Below are 17,283 nucleotides of genomic sequence, written 5' to 3' on the forward strand. Positions count from 1 at the left end.
CCCTGACAAACATGACTCGATGCTGGATTGAAACATCCTTGGTGACAGAAGCTCACTACCTTACCGCTTCTGATCTTTTCCACTTTGCTTTCCGTTCTCACGCCTCCCTATCATTGCAATCTTACCGCAGTATTTTGCACACCTGAGGCAGCAGAGGCCCGAAGTCTGGAAGTGGGAGGAGCAGAGGGAACGCCGGTGCCCAGCCCAGAGCCTGAGAACCACGCGCGGGGTGGGCGCGCCGCCGCTGACTGCGGGATGAAGTAGCGGCGCCGCCTGCCTGCGAGGTTCGCCTCGCTCCCGGCCGCGCGGCGGGCAGGGGTCCTGCTCCCCGAGCTCCTCGCCGCCCCTCCCCGGGGCCCGGGCCGAGCGCAGCGGCTTGTGCGCGGCGGCCGCCGCTCTTGCCCCCCTTCTCCCCTCCCCACGCGCTGGCCCGCGGCCCCTCCTCCGCGCACTCCGCCGCCGCCTCTCGCCCGAGAGCAGCTCCGCACCTTCGGCGAGGAGTTTGCAGCCGCCCCAGCCCAGACCCCGCGGCCGGCTGACCGCGAGCGACGCAGGTGCCCGAGCCCCAGCACCGCCGCCACCTCTGCCTTCCGCCTGGGCTGGACCTCGGCATCGAGGTGGGACCCGCTTCTCTCTCCTCCAGCCCTTCTGTCACCTCTTCCCGCTTTTGGACACTCGAGGAGCCTAGCTTTGGAGCTCGCGTGGCCGCCGCGGAGCCTGCGGGCCAGTTGGGGACAGGGAGTCCGGCGGCGCCTCCGGAGCGGCCAGTTCCCGATGGGGGGCAGGCAGGGCGGCGGGGGGCTCTTGGTCCCTCAGGGGTCGGGGATCCGGAAGACCCCCCGGGCGAGGAGTATGGGGCGCACGGCTGGGTGCGGACCGCTGAGCCTGGGCGCACACCTGCCTGGCACCACCTGAAGGAAATGCCACTTGGTCAACTTCTCTTCCAGGTCTTCTTACTACTTTGGAAACTGAAGGGACTGCGACATCAACCAGTAAGCCTTGGGGCCCGGAGGAAGGATTTGTTGTTGGTTTGGACAAGAGAAAACTTGTCCACCCTCTCCTGCTCCCCCCAAGCAAATTTAAAAAATAAAGCAGACCAACAAAACCGAATCCCAACCAAAGCACTTATTTAAAGGGATTTGTAGAGGTGAGAAAAAGACTCAACTGAGGAATCACTTTGGAACCCCTAGGTATGTGATGAGGCTATCTAAAACTTGGTGATTGTGGGGGCCACTTGCGTTTGCAAAGATGAGACTGACTCTTGTAAGCCTGAGTGAATTCATTATATTGGGGGATTGCCTGCAGTATTCTCTGTTAATATTTATTTCCATGAGTCTTAAAGTATATTGAAAAATATATTCTTTCAGAGCTCTGGAGTTGGGGTCAGAATACCTGGATTTTGCTACGATTTGCTATTGATTATCCATGACAGTGTGGTTAGCTTAACCCCTTTGGCCTCATTTTCCTCATCTGTCAAGTTAGAGGGTTAGAGTAAGATTCTGAGGGCCTTTTAATAATATCCAAGATGTTTCCCAGAGCAAAAATTTATAGTTCTTTAACTCTTTAAAATAGTTATGCCAGATTCATAACTTCATGAAATTAAAAAGATCTATCTTGATTTTTGTAATTTCATTTATGTGCATTTATGACTTATGCTTTTAGGGTTTGCCAACCAAACATTAAAGAGAAAGACACTTATAAATCAGTTCAGATATATGTAGTTTACATGTAAATATTTAGATCATGTCTCACTCTAAAGAATCATGTTCAACTTTAATGCAATATTTGCAACTTGCAACAAAAACATAGCTTTCAGTACTGTACATTTGGAAGAAACAGAAATTGTTTCGGAGAACAGAAATCGCACCTTTTCTATCAATTGCTGCTCTTGAACAGTGTTATATTTTAGCGTAAAGTTGTATGCAGAATATTAAAAAAATGGTTTCAGACTACTTCAGATCCTTACTGAAATTAAGCTCAAGAGCAGAGATGCCAATTTTAGTAATATATTTTAGTTGTTTTGGAATGAATCCCAGAAAATAGCAGAGGCTAACTAAATAGATAAATCAAGAATTAAGAATTGACATACACACACAAAGTTGTATAAGAGATGTATACTATAAAGTGTCATTGAAACTTTTATTTCCTTTCAATAAAAAAAAAACAGCAAACAACTGTTGGTTTGTTTAAATAGGCAAGAGAATGTTAAAATAGCTTTTGTTGTTCCTTGTAATATAAGATTATTTGAGATTTAATCATTAGCAGGTAGAACAGGTTTAGAAATGTCTCTGGCTCTTTTTTGGTGGCTTTGATCTAAAATAAAATAATGTGTTCCCACCCAGCATCTGCTTTGTGTGCAGTTTGGGAACATGGAATGGATGTGAAGTATGCTTTCATGAACACATTTAAACTTATTTTCACTGCCTTTTTACCTTTGGGCTGGAAATGTCATCAGTGATTCAGGCATTTTGTCTTCCCTCATAGTCTTTGGTGAAGCAGGTGATCATCTCTTTGAAACAGATGCTCAAAATGTAAATTAGTTGTTGAATGAACAGAAAGTAGTAGAACTCAGACACCCTGGCTCCTAATTGCTTGTCGGCAAACAGCTGAAAATAGTGAATGGGTCTGACTGCTCAAGGTCTACAGCCAGTTCATTCATGGCTTGGGAGTGCCATCATGTTTGGCAGAAGTTCAATTCCTCTTTTGTAATGAACTTACCAAGAAAAAACAGTCATGTCTTCACACTTAGATCACTATTATATAACCAAATTGTTTGTATTTGTGAAGTGCAATATCTCTAGGAATTTTGGAAATAAAACTTAAAAATACCTAGGAAAAAAAAGGAATTGTCTTGGCAGATGCTGTACCACATTTCACATATTGAGAACTAAATGCACAAACTAAAAAAACATGTCCTGTGGAGTTAAAAATGAACAAGGGCTTACAGTCTGTTCTAATTCTTAAGATTTTAAGTGATTTACAAATTCCACTTTTAATTAAATCAGAAAGGCACAAATGTTCACCTACTAGTCAGAACCAGTACCTATAACCTTTTGGAGTTTCAATTCAAATTTGGTTTGCTTACAATTTGGAATATTCCTTCTCAAATACCTGAAAACTTTTGTGACTCAATCGCAATATTATATGTTGTCTTTTCACACACGTGATCTTATTAATCTTTAATTTTTTTAGCACTTTATAACATGTACATAAAACAAATGCACTGGTTGATAAATAATGTAGCAAATAATTACAACAGATAAGTAAAGCAAATACCCTGTTATTCACCACACAAGTAAGAGCATCTGTCAGTACCCAGAAACCTCTTGTTTGCTTTTTCCTGATCACAAAATTTTAGATGAATATAGGAGGCATTCTTTCATAAATTCATTTGCTTAACATCATTTGTGTTTCTTTGCTCCCCTTTGAAGTAAACACTTTATTCCCTGTCTCTAAATTATCTCTTCACATTGTCTTAAACCCATTGCTGTGAATCTTTTGTTTTTTTTCAATACTCAAACTACTCCCATCAGGCACCACTGACGTCACCTTTCCTAAATCCATTAACTACTGAGATCAGTGTTGATCTTACTTCCCCTGTTGGTAGCATTGCCACAGTTTGCAACTCTGCTCCCTGTAATATTTCCTCATTGACTTCCAGGGCATCGTGCACCCTTGGTTTTCTTCTTTCACTGGCTGCTCCTTCTGTCTCCTTTGATGGTGTCTCCTCTTTTCTTGAAGGTTTTAAGCTTAGAATGCCTTAAGGTTTAGTTCTTGGGTGATATTTTCTATCTACATTCTTTGATGATTTCATGTACTCTGATTTTTTTTTCTGCAACCTCTGTGTCTATATCCTCATGACTCCAAAATGGTAGCTCAAGCCTGGACTTCTCTCTATAAACTTCAGATCTCTATATCCAGCTGCCTGTTTACCATTCCCATTGGATGTCCAGTAGACATCTCGGTCCATATACTCCAAATGGAATCTTCATCTTGCCTAAGCCCACTCTACCTGCAGTCTTCCCCATCTCTGTCTTTCAAGTTGCTCAGGCCTGAAATCTTGGATTCATCCTAATTTCTCCTATCCCCTCACACCTCAGATGTTATGTGTCAGGAAAGACTCTTTTGTTCTACCTTGGAAGTAAATCCAGTATATAATTACTCTCATCACCTCTGTGGTTGCTACCCTGGTCTGAGCTACCATCATATCCCACATGAATTATTGCAAGGGCCTCCAAACCAGTTTCCCTGCTTTTATCCTTTGCCATCTATAATCTATTCTCAAAATTGCAATCAGAGCTCTCTTTTTACCATGTATGTCAAATCATGTCACTTTTCTGCTCCAAAATTTCTAGTGGCTTTCCAGTTCATACAGAGTAAAAAACCACAGTTGGATTGCTTACAAGGCCCTGCATGATAATTTCCTACTATTCTTATCACTCAGTACCAGCCACATCGTCTCCTTGCTATTACTCGAATATGACTGTATCAGAGACTATCTTTGCCCTTGAGCATCCTCTGCCTGGAATGTACTTTGCCCAGATATCCACATGCTTACTCTGTTATTCTCACTTCCTTTAAGTCTTTGTTCAAATGTTTCCTCTTCAATGATGCCTACTCCGATTATTTCATTTAAAATTGCCCTTCTTCTCACCTTACAATACGCTCTTTTCCCCTTTGCTTTTCTCTATAGTACTTACCACCTTTTAGAATATTGTATGACTTCTCATTTATTGTTTTTTTTCTGGAATAATTTCTACTAGAATGTAAACATCACCAGGGCAGACTTTTTTCTGTTTTGCTCACTCTAGTATCCCTAGTACCTGAAAGTGGGACTAGCATATAAGAGGGGCTCAGTAATTTTTTGTTGATTGAAGGCTCTTGCTGACAGTGGTTGTTAATTTTCCTTGCTGGCTCTATTTCATTGTATGAATATAATAGCTCTATTATTTACTGATTCTGACTTCAGATAGTTGGATCATTTCCATTCCTTTCTCCTTCCCTTCCTCCCTCCTTCCCTTCTTTCATTCCTTTCTTCCTTTCTTCCTTTCACTACATAAATAAACCACCTATGATTGTTGTTCTGTGAGTATCTTGGTGCACAGGTGAACAGGTTTCTCTAGTTAAATTACCAGGGCACGGGGCTTGCAGATAATCAATTTATTAGATAATGCCACATTTTTTTCAATATGGTTCTATCAATTTACATTCTTGATTTCCTTGCTCTACATCTTTGCCAAAACTTAGTATATCAAGACACTTAATTTTTGCCCATCTGATAGGTATGTATTATTATCTCATTATTGTTTGTTTCTTTAATTACCTGTGAGATTGAGCCTTGTATCTGTAAATATAGGGTAGGTTATGTTGCAATAACAATCTCCAAATCTCATTGACTTAATGTAATAAGTGTTTACCTCTCATTCATGAAACGTTCCCTATGGATAAAGGCAACTCTCCAGGCCAACTGTCCTCAATAACTCAGAGGTTGAAATTCAAGAGAATGTCCATTATTATGTAGCACACAGTTTGGAGCACCAGACAGTCCCACTTAGTGTAGTATGGAGAGAAAGCATGGGTAATAAATGAACTAGCTTTAAATGTCTCCACCTGAAAGTGATATGAATTATTGTCACTCACATTTTAGAAGCAAAAGCCACTGGTATGCCTAACTTCAAGGAGGTGGAAAAGGGTTAATCCTTTCTGTGCTGAAAGGAAAATAAATCTGGAAATACTGGTGAGTAGTAATATATTAGTTATCCATTTCAAATATCAAAAGTCAGTATATGTGTGAGTCTGTTTCTGTGCTCTGTATTATTCCTTTGGTCTCTGTATCTTTGCACAGACCACATTGCCATAATTATTATAGATTTAAATTAAGTCTTGCTGTTTGGTAAGTGGAGGAGTAAATCCTCCCACTCTGTGCAATTTTCAGGAGTGCTAGGGCATCCCTTGGCCCTTTGCCTTTTCATATATATTTTTTGAATCAGCATGTCAAGTTCTAAAAATTTTTTTAGAAATTTAATGGAGATTGTATTGAGAATGTTTTGAGTCCATAAACAATTAAAAGGAAATTGAAATCTTTTACATATTCAGTCCTAAAATCCATGATTATCTCTCAACATGGTTAGGTTTTCTCTAATATAAGAAATGTAAACATTTTATGATTTTTTCCTTAGGAGTTCTTGAACATCTTATTAGGTTTGTTCACAGGAACTACAAAATTATTTTACACATATCTTTTAAAAATATTCATGGTCACTTAATGTCATATAGAAATAAACTTGACCTTTGAAGTATTTTACAAATAACGGCTTAATGGATTATAATTCACATGTTATAAAGTTCATCTTTTTATAGTATGTAGTTCACTGGTTTTTAGTGCATTAACAGATTTGTGCAGCCATCACCACTATCTAATTTCAGAACAATTTTATCACTTTCCCAAGAAACTCCATGCCCATTAGCAGTCATTCTCCATTCCCCCTCCTCCCATCCCTGAAACCACTGATTTATTTTCTGTATCTGATCAGTTTGCCTATTCCGGATATTCATAGAAATAAAATCATGGAGGCCTTTAGTGGCAGAGCCCTTTCACTTAGCATAGTGCTTCAATAGTCATTCATGCTGTAGCATGGATCAGTACTTCAGTCTCTTTTTGACCAAATAATATTCCATTATATGGATATACTGCTTTTTGCTTATTCATTCATTAGTTGATGGACATTTGAGTCATTTCCACTTTTTGGTTATCATGAACAATGCTACTATTTGTATACAAGTTTTTATGTGAATATAAATTTTTATCTCTAGCAGTGGATTTACTGAGTCAAACAATAACACTATGTTTAACATTTGGAAATTTGCCAAACAGCTTTCCAAAGCAGCTTTCATCATTTTACAGTCCCACCAGCAATGTACCAGGGCTCCAATTTCTCCACATCCTTGGTAACACTTGTTATTATCTGTACTTTTGATTACAGCCATCCTAATGGGTGTGAAGTGGTATTTCATTGTGGTTTTGATGTGTATTTCCTGATGATTAAAGATGTTGAGCATCTTTTCATGTGCCTATTGGCCACTTGTATATCTTTTTTTGGAGAAATGTTCTTTGCCTTTTTTTAATGGGAGTATTTGTTTTTTTATTGTTGTAAGAGTTCTGTATATATGGATAAAAAATCCCTTATAAGAATGAAAATTTTTAGATATTTTTCCCATTCTGTGAGTTGTTTTCACTTTTTTGATGATGTCCTTTGAAACCCCAAAATTTATGATTTAAAAAAGTCCAGTTTGCCTATTTTTTTTGTACTTATTTTTTCATGTCATAGCTAAGAAACCATTACTCAATTTAAGGTCACGAAGATTTACTTCTATGTTTTACTTATAAGAATTTCATAGTTTTAGTTTTTACATTTAATTGTGTTTTTTTTTTTTACTTTGAATATGTGGAGTGAAGGAAGAGTCCAGTTTCATTCTTTTGTATGTGGATATCTGCTTGTCCCAATAACACTGGTTGAAAAAAAATTCTTTCCCCATGTCTAGGCATCTTCTCAAAAATAAGTTTGCCCAAAATGTTAAGGATATATATCTGGAATCTCTATTCCATGGATCCATATTTCTACTCTTATATCAATATACCACGCTATCTTGATTACTGTAGCTTTGAAGCAAGTTTTGAAATTGGAATTATGAGTTCTCCAACTTTGTACCTGTTCTTCGATGTTATTTTGGCTAGTCCTTTGTGTATCCATATGAATTTTAGATTTCTACACAAAAGGAAGCTAGGATTTTGAGGGGATTATGTTAAATCTTAGATCAATTTGGGGTATATCATCATCCTAATATAATTAAATTTCTTTCAATTCATGAACATGGGATGTTTTTCCATTTATTTGGATATTATTTAACTTCTTTAAATGATGTTTTATATAGTAATCAGTGCACTTCTTTTGTTGAATTTATTCCTAAGTATTTTATTCTTTCTGATGCCATTGGAAATGAAATTATTATTATTATTATTTTATTGAAATATAGATGATATACAACCTTATATTGGTTTCAAGTATAAACACAATGGTTCAACTGTTACCCACATAATTAATTCCTTCCCTCCACTAGTGCAGTTACTATCTGTGAACATGGAAAGATGTTATAAAATCATTGGCTATATTCTCCATGCTGTACTACCATCTCTGTTACCAAATTATATTATGATTGAGCATTTTTGTGCCCCTTTTTCCCCTTCACCTGCCCCACCCACCACCCTAACCCATCCTGCATGTCACCAGTCACTTCTCATTCTCTAAGAGTCTACTGCTGTTTTGTTTATTTTGTTTTGGTTTGGTTTTAGATTCCACAAATAAATGAAAATCATACAGTATTTATCTTTCTCTGTCTGACTTATTTCACTTAGCATAATACCCACTATTGAGGTCCATCCATGTTGCTGCAAATGGCAGGATTTCTTTCTATTCTATGGCTGAATAATATTCCCTCTTTTTATCCATTCATCTATGATGGATACTTTGGTTGCTTCCATATCTTGGCTATTGTAAATAATGTGAGAATAAACATAGGGGTGCATATCTTTTTGAATCAGGGGTTTTGCTTTCTTTGGTAAATTGCTAAAAGTGGAGTTACTAGGTCATGTGATATTTCTATATTTACTTTTTTGAGGAACCTCCATACTGTTTTTCATAGTGGCTGCACTGATTTACATTCCCACCAACAGCGTAATATGGTTCTCTTTTCTCCACATCCTTGCCAACACTTACTATTTTTGGTCATCTGGCTAGAGGCCATTCTAACTGGTGTGAAGTAATACCTCATTGTATTTTTTATTTGCACTTCCCTGATGATTAGTGATGTGGGAGCATCTTTCATTTGTCTCTTGGCCATCTTTATTTCTTCTTTGAAGAAATGTCTGTTCAGGTCCTCTGCCCATTTTTTAATTAGGTTTGTTTTTTTTTGGTGTTGAGGCATATGTTTCTTTATATATTTTGGATGCTAACCCCTTACTGGATAAATCATTTACGAATATATTCTCCTGCACTGTAGGCTGCCTTTTTGTTTTGTTAATGGTGTCCTTTGATGTACAGAAGCCTTTGAGTTTGAGGTAGTTCCATTGTTCATTTTTTGTTTCCTTTGCCTGGGTATGTCCAGAGAAATATTGCTCATGCTTATGTTCAAGGGATTTTTGCTTATGTTTTCTTCTAAGAAGAGTTTCATGGTTTCATGTCTTGCATTTAGGTCTTAATCTATTTTGAGTTTAATTTTGTCTATGAAGTTAGACAATCATCCAGTTTCATTGTCTTATATGTAGCAGTCCAGGTTTTCCAACACCAGTTGTTGAAAAGTCTGTCTTTTCCCCATTGTATACTCATGGCTCCTTTATCATATATTAATTGACCATATACACATGGGATTATATCTAGATTCTGTTCTGTTCCATTGAACTATGGGTCTGTTCTCATGCCAGTACCATACTGTTTTGATTATTATAGCTTTATAATATAGCTCAAAGTCAGGGGAAAAAAATCCCTGAGCTTTGTTCTTTTTTTTCAGGATAGCTTTGACTGTTTGGGGTCTCTTGTGGTTCTGTATGAGTTTTAGGATTCTTTACTATAGTTCATTGAAAAATGTTACTGGTATTTTGCTAGGAATTGCATTGAATCTAAATTGCTTTGGGCAGGATGGCCGTTTTGCCAATATTAACTCTTCCTTTCCATGAGCATGGGATAGATTTCCATTTATTGGTGTCTCCTTTAATTTCTCTCATGAGTGTCTTAGAGTTTTCAGAGTACAGGTCTCTTATCTCCTTGGTTAAGTTTTTTCCTAGGTATTGTATTCTTTTTGATGCAATTTTAAATTGAACTGTTTTCAAGATTTCTCTTTCTGCCAGTTTGTTGTTAGTATATATAGGAACACAACAGATTTCTGTGTTATTAATTTTGTATCCTGCAACTTTGCTGAATCTAGTTATTAATTCTAATAGCTTTTGGTGGAGTCTTTAGGGTTTTCTATATATATAGTGTCATGTCATCCACAAATAGTGACAGTTTGGCTTCCTCCTTACCAATTTAGATGCCTTTTATCTCTTTATCTTGTCTGATTGTCACTGTGTTGAATAGAAGTGGTGAGAGTGTACATCCTTATCTTGTTCTTGATCACAGAGGAAAATTTTTCAGCTTTTCACCATTGAATATGATGTTAGCTATGTGTTTTTTGTATTTGACCTTTATTATGTTCAGGTGCATACACTTTATACCCATTTTGTTGAGAGTTTTTATCATGAATGGATATTGAATTTCATCAGATGCTTTTTCAGCTTCTTTAGAGATGATCATGTGGTTTTTATCCTTTTGTTAATGTGGTGTATGATACTGAATGATTTACAAATAGTATACCATTCTTGCATCCCTAGAATAAATCCCACTTGGTTGTGATGGATGATCCTTTTCATGTATTTTTGGATTCTATTTGCTAATATTTTGTTGAGGGTTTTGCCATCTATGTTCATCAGGAATATAGGTCTATAAATCTTTTTTTATAGTGTATTTGTCTGGTTTTGGTCTTAGAGTAATGCTGGCCTCATAAAATGAGTTTGGAAGTATTCCTTCCTCTTCTACTTATTGGAATATTTTAAGAAGGATGGGTATTAGGACTTCTTTTAATGTGTGATAGAATTCAGCTGTGAAGCTATCTGGTCCTGGACTTTTGTTTTTTGTGAGGTTTTTGATTACTAGTTCAATTTAATTACTGGAAGTTGGTCTGTTCAGATTTTCTGCTTCTTCCTAGGTCAGTCTTGGAATGTTGTACTTTTCCAGGAATTTTTCTATTTCTTCTAGGTTATCTGACTTAGTAGCATATAATTTTTCATAGAATTCTCTAATAATTCTTTTTATTTTTGTGGTGTTAGCTATAACTACTCTTCTTTTGTTTCTGATTTTATTTGTGTACTCTCTTTTTTTTTCTTGATAAGTCTGGCTAGGGGTTTGTCTATTATTTATCTTCTCAAAGAACCAGTTTCTGGTTTCATTTGTATTTGTCTATTGTTTTATTCTTCTCTGTTGTGTTTATTTCTGCTCTGATCTTTATTATATCCTTCCTTCTACTAACTAACTTCGGTTTCATTTTTCCAGTTTCTTTAGTTGTCAGTTTAGACTGTTTATTTGGGATCATTTTTATTTCTTGTATATCAATGTACTTCCCCCTTAGAAATGCTTTTGTGGCATCCCACAAACTTTGGACTGTTGGAGTTTTGCTTTCTTTTATCTCCATGTGTTGCTTGATTTCTTCTCTAATTTGTTCATTGATCCATTGATTATTTAGAAGTATGTTGTTTAGCCTTCATGTGTTTGTGGGTTTTTTTCTTTACTTCATTACATTTATTTCTAGTTTAATACCATTGTGACCTGAAAAGATGCTTGATACTATTTCAATATTTTTGAATTTATTGAGTCTCCTTTTTGTGACCTGATATGTGATCTGTTCTGGAGAACATTCCATGTGCACTTGAGAGAAATGTGTATCCTGCTGCCTTTGGGTGGAATGTTCTGTATTTATCTGTTAAGTCCATCTGACCTAGTGTGTTGTTCAATACCTCTGTTTCCTTATTTATTTCCTGTCTGGTTGATCTGTCCATTGATATAAGTGGTCTGTGTGTTAAAGTTCCCAATATAATTGAGTTGTAGTGTGTTCATCCCTTTAGTTCTGTTAGTATTTGTTTTACATATTAGGTGCCTCTATGTTGGGTGCATCAGTATTTATAATGGTTATATTCTCTTGTTGGACTGATCCCTTTACCATTATGTAATGTCCTTCTTTGTTTCAAAATCTATTTTGTCTGATACATGTATTGATACTCCTGCATTTTTCTCCCTATTATTTGCATGAAATACCTTTTTCCACCCCTTCACTTTCAGTTTATGTATGTCTTTAGGTCTGAAACAAGTCTCTTGTAGTCAGCATATAGATAGGTCTTGTTTCTTTATCCATTTTGCCACCCTCCATATTTGGTGGATTCAGTCTATTTACATTTAAGGTAATTATTGATGGTATGTACTTATTTCTATTTTATTAATTTTCTTGCTGTTTTTGTAGTTCCTCTCTGTTCCTTTCTTCCTTATAGTCTCTTCTTGTTATTTGGTGGTTTATTAGTGTTGTGGTTGAATTTCTTAAAAAAATTTTTTTTGTGTGTATCTATTTTAGGCTTTAGGCTTGTGGTTACCATAAAGTTCAGTTTCCTAACTATATAACTGTCTACATTAAGTGTATGGTCACTCTATTTCAAACACAGTCTGAAAGTACTTTTTTCAACTTCTTCCTCCTCCACATTTTATTTATTAGATGTCACATTTTGAGTTATTTGTGTATCCTTTGGCTGATTTTGTATATAGTTGATTTTACTACTTTTTTTAGACTTCATACTTGCTTGGTAAGTAATTGATCTATACCTTTACTGTGGTTTTATTATCACTGATGAAAAATATTTAGGCTTAAGAACATTTTCATCTACAGAAGTCTGTTTAACATATCGTGTAATGCTGGTTTAGTGGTGGTAAAGTCTCTTAACTCATTTACCTGGGAAAGTTTTTTTGTTTTTTTTTAATCTTTTTTTTTGAGAGGGCATCTCTCATATTTATTGATCAAATGGTTGTTAACAACAATAAAATTCAGTATAGGGGGGTCAGTGCTCAATGTACAATCATTAATCCATCTCAAGCCTAACTCTCGTCAGTCTCCAATCTTCTGAAGCATAACGAACAAGGTCTTACATGGTGAACGAATTCTTACATAGTGAATAAGTTCTTACATGGTGAACAGTGCAAGGGCATTCATCACAGAAACTTTCGGTTTTGATCACGCATTATGAACTATAAACAATCAGGTCAAATATGAATATTCATTTGATTTTTATACTTGATTTATATGTTGATCCCACATTTCTCCCTTTATTATTATTATTATTTTTATTTTTAATAAAATGCTGAAGTGGTAGGTAGATGCAAGATAAAGGTAGAAAACATAGTTTAGTGTTGTAGGAGAGCAATTGTAGATGATCAGGTGTGTGCCTGTAGACTATGTGTTAATCCAAGCCAGACAAGGGCAATAAACCATCCACGGATGCAGAAGATTTCTCTCAAAGCAGGGGGGATGAGGTTCTGAGCCTCACCTCTGTTGATCCCCAATTTCTCACCTGATGGCCCCCCTGAGACTGTGCCTGTCTTAGGTTGTTCCTCCCTTGAGGAATCTTACCCGTCTCTGGCTAAACAGTTATCTTCCGGGGCCATACAGGGAAATGTAAAGTTGGTAAGTGAGAGAGAAGCCATATTGTTTGAAAAGGTTAGCTTTTTACTTCTTTGCAGATTTATGCCCTGTGGCTTCTATGCCCAGCACTTGTCTCGAGGTATATCTTTACCATCTGGAGGAATTATGATACTCGGTAACTTCGATATGAGGCACGAATTCTATTTAAGGGTTGTAATTAGGAAGGAAGAAGAAAAGCTATAGAGGTAGCATATGGAAGAAAACATGGGAGGATTGATTATTTCTTTGACATATCTTCTTGTAGAGTACCTTAAGCATGTATAGGTTTTAAACTACTAACTAACTTGCGCTCACATATTAACATAATAGGAATACGGTGACATAAACAAAGCAAATCTATAATTACCATCCATCTCCAGTGAAGCCAAGAAAATCATTTAGGTACCCTAGGCATTTGTGAAAATTTGTCTATGATATGATGGATATTGTCCAACTGTACTTGAACAGTCTGAGAGAAATCAGACAAATTAAAGCAGCCCATTTCTGGGTTCTGTTCACCTCCCATATGTCCTTTTAACCGTAGATAGTCTATAGTCATAAAATTTTGGAGTGCTACACCTTGCACCCCTCCCAACTCCTGGTTGAGTTCCAACAGTACAGATCCGGTCAAATTCGTTGTCTCACTGTATGCACATGACAGCCTAGACATCTCCCTCCTCATTCCAATGGCAAGTCCAGGAAACGGTGGGGTGGATGCAGCCACGACCACAGCATCGCCCGGATCCCCGTGGAGGCTTTTTGATGATCATCCCCCGGCACGAGTCCTCCAGAGAGTGCTGATGCTGGAAGCTCCTCCTCATATCGTATCTTAGTTCATTTTCTGGGTAGCCAAGCTAGGCCTTGATCTTCTGCATAGAAACAAACAGACCCTTTGCCCACACTTTGACATGCCCTCTATACCACTGTGCAGAACTCATTGGAGGTCAGCACACAGGGACTGCTTTGTTTTTTTTTTTTATTAAGAGAAAGGAATATTATCAGAAAAGAGTACCTCCATAGCTGATCATCTGACACCCTTTAAGTGATCAACATTAAGGCTATTTAAAGCATGCATTGATCTTTGATTTACCAATAGTTTTATCCTATCAAGGAGTAATCCCCCTTTTCTTTCTTTCTTTCTTTCTTTTTTTTTTTTAATCTTTAATCTACACCTACATGCAGAGTACTATGTTTACTATGCTCTCCCCTATATCAGGTCCCCCCTAACAACCACATTAAGGTTACTGTCCATCAGCTTAGCAAAATGTTGTAGAATCCCTAATTGTCCGCTCTGTGTTGTGCAGCCCACCCTCCCCTTTCTCCCTCCCCCCCATGCATGCTAATCTTAATACCCCCCTTCTTCTTCCCCCCCACTTATCCCTCCCTGCCCACCCATCCTCCCCAGTTCCTTTCCCTTTGGTACCTGTTAGTCCATTTTTGGGTTCTGTAATTCCGCTGCTGTTTTGTTCCTTCAGTTTTTCCTTTGTTCTTATACTGCTCAGATGAGTGAAATCATTTGGTATTTCTCTTTCTCCGCTTGGCTTATTTCACTGAGCATAATACTCTCCAGCTCCATCCATGTTGCTGCAAATGGTTGGATTTTTCCACTTCTTATGGCTGAGTAGTATTCCATTGTGTATATGTACCACATCTTCTTTATCCATTCATCTACCGATGGACATTTAGGTTGCTTCCAATTCTTGGCTATTGTAAATAGTGCTGCGATAAACATAGGGGGGCATCTGTCTTTCTCAAACTTGATTGCTGCGTTCTTAGGGTAAATTCCTAGGAGTGGAATTCCTGGGTCAAATGGTAGGTCTGTTTTGAGCATTTTGATGAACCTCCAAACTGCTTTCCACAATGGTTGAACTAATTTACATTCCCACCAGCAGTGTAGGAGGGTTCCCCTTTCTCCACAGCCTCGCCAACATTTGTTGTTGTTTGTCTTTTGGATGGCAGCCATCCTTACTGGTGTGAGGTGATACCTCATTGTAGTTTTAATTTGCATTTCTCTGATAATTAGCGATGTGGAGCATCTTTTCATGTGTCTGTTGGCCATCTGTATTTCTTTTTTAGAGAACTGTCTGTTCAGTTCCTCTGCCCATTTTTTAATTGGGTTATTTGTTTTTTGTTTGTTGAGGCGTGTGAGCTCTTTATATATTCTGGACGTCAAGCCTTTATCGGATCTGTCATTTTCAAATATATTCTCCCATACTGTTCCTTTTTGTTCTATTGATGGTGTCTTTCGCTCTACAGAAGCTTTTCAGCTTAATGTAGTCCCACTTGCTCATTTTTGCTGTTCTTTTCCTTGCCCGGGGAGATATGTTCAAGAAGAGGTCACTCATGTTTATGTCTAAGAGGTTTTTGCCTATGTTTTTTTCCAAGAGTTTAATGGTTTCATGACTTACATGCAGGTTTTTGATCCATTTTGAGTTTACCTTTGTATATGGGGTTAGGCAATGGTCCAGTTTCATTCTCCTACATGTAGCTGTCCAGTTTTGCCAGCACCATCTGTTGAAGAGACTGTAATTTTGCCGTTGTATGTCCATGGCTCCTTTATCAAATATTAATTGACCATATATGTTTGGGTTAATGTCTGGAGTCTCTAATCTGTTCCACTGGTCTGTGGCTCTGTTCTTGTGCCAGTACCAAATTGTCTTGATTACTATGGCTTTGTAGTAGAACTTGAAGTTGGGGAGTGAGATCCCCCCTACTTTATTCTTCTTTTTCAGGATTGCTTTGGCTATTCTGGGTCTTTGGTGTTTCCATATGAATTTTGGAATTATTTGTTCCAATTCATTGAAGAATGTTGGTGGTAATTTGAGAGGGTTTGCATCAAATCTGTATATTGCTTTGGGCAGGATGGCCATTTTGACGATCTTAATTCTTCCTAGCCATGGGCATTGGATGAGTTTCCATTTATTAGTGTCCCCTTTAATTTCTCTTAAGAGTGACTTGTAGTTTTCAGAGTATAAGTCTTTCACTTCTTTGGTTAGGTTTATTCCTAGGTATTTTATTCTTTTTGATGTAATGGTGAATGGAATTGTTTTACTGATTTCTTTTTCTATTGTTTCATTGTTCGTGTATAGGAAAGCTACAGATTTCTGTGTGTTAATTTTGTATCCTGCAACTTTGCTGTATTCCGATATCAGTTCTAGTAGTTTTGGAGTGGAGTCTTTAGGGTTTTTTATGTACAGTATCATATCATCTGCAAATAGTGACAGATTAACTTCTTCTTTACCAATCTGGATTCCTTGTATTTCTTTGTTTTGTCTGATTGCCATGGCTAGGACCTCCAGTACTATGTTAAATAACAGTGGGGAGAGTGGGCATCCCTGTCTGGTTCCCGATCTCAGAGGAAATGCTTTCAGCTTCTCGCTGTTCAGTATAATGCTGGCTGTGGGTTTATCGTATATGGCCTTTATTATGTTGAGGTACTTGCCCTCTATTCCCATTTTGCTGAGAGTTTTTATCATGAATGGATGTTGAATTTTGTCAAATGCTTTTTCAGCATCTATGGAGATGATCATGTGGTTTTTGTCTTTCTTTTTGTTGATGTGGTGGATGATGTTGATGGATTTTCGAATGTTGTACCATCCTTGCATCCCTGGGATGAATCCCACTTGGTCATGGTGTATGATCCTTTTGATACACTGTTGAATTCTGTGTGCTAATATTTTATTGAGTATTTTTGCATCTACATTCATCAGGGAGATTGGTCTGTAATTTTCTTTTTTGGTGGGGTCTTTGCCTGGTTTTGGTATTAGGGTGATGTTGGCTTCATAGAATGAGTCTGGGAGTATTCCCTCCTCTTCTATTTTTTGGAACACTTTAAGGAGAATGGGTATTATGTCTTCTCTGTGTGTCTGATAAAATTCCGAGGTAAATCCGTCCGGCCCCGGGGTTTTGTTCTTGGGTAGTTTTTTGATTACCGTTTCAATTTCTTTGCTCGTAATTGGTTTGTTTAACTTTTGT

At 37.6% G+C, this 17,283-nt stretch overlaps 1 protein-coding gene across 4 annotated transcripts in view; it reads left to right on the forward strand.

Annotated features, from left to right (window-relative positions):
• The first annotated feature begins 261 nt into the window (after positions 1-261).
• Positions 262-17,283, forward strand: part of LEPR (leptin receptor) — a 101,331-nt gene continuing 84,309 nt past the window's right edge. Inside the window, exons 1-3 of one of the 4 annotated variants that reach the window (XM_073234081.1) lie at positions 278-617; positions 948-1,190; positions 5,648-5,737. The gene's annotated coding sequence lies outside the window, so the exon portion shown is untranslated. Of the gene's footprint in view, positions 618-947; positions 1,191-5,647; positions 5,738-17,283 lie in introns of all 4 variants that reach the window. The other 3 variants (XM_037024377.2, XM_037024376.2, XM_073234082.1) reach the window with 3 other exon arrangements.

This window comes from Manis javanica, chromosome 4, assembly GCF_040802235.1.
Source record: "Manis javanica isolate MJ-LG chromosome 4, MJ_LKY, whole genome shotgun sequence".
Lineage (NCBI taxonomy): Eukaryota > Metazoa > Chordata > Mammalia > Pholidota > Manidae > Manis > Manis javanica.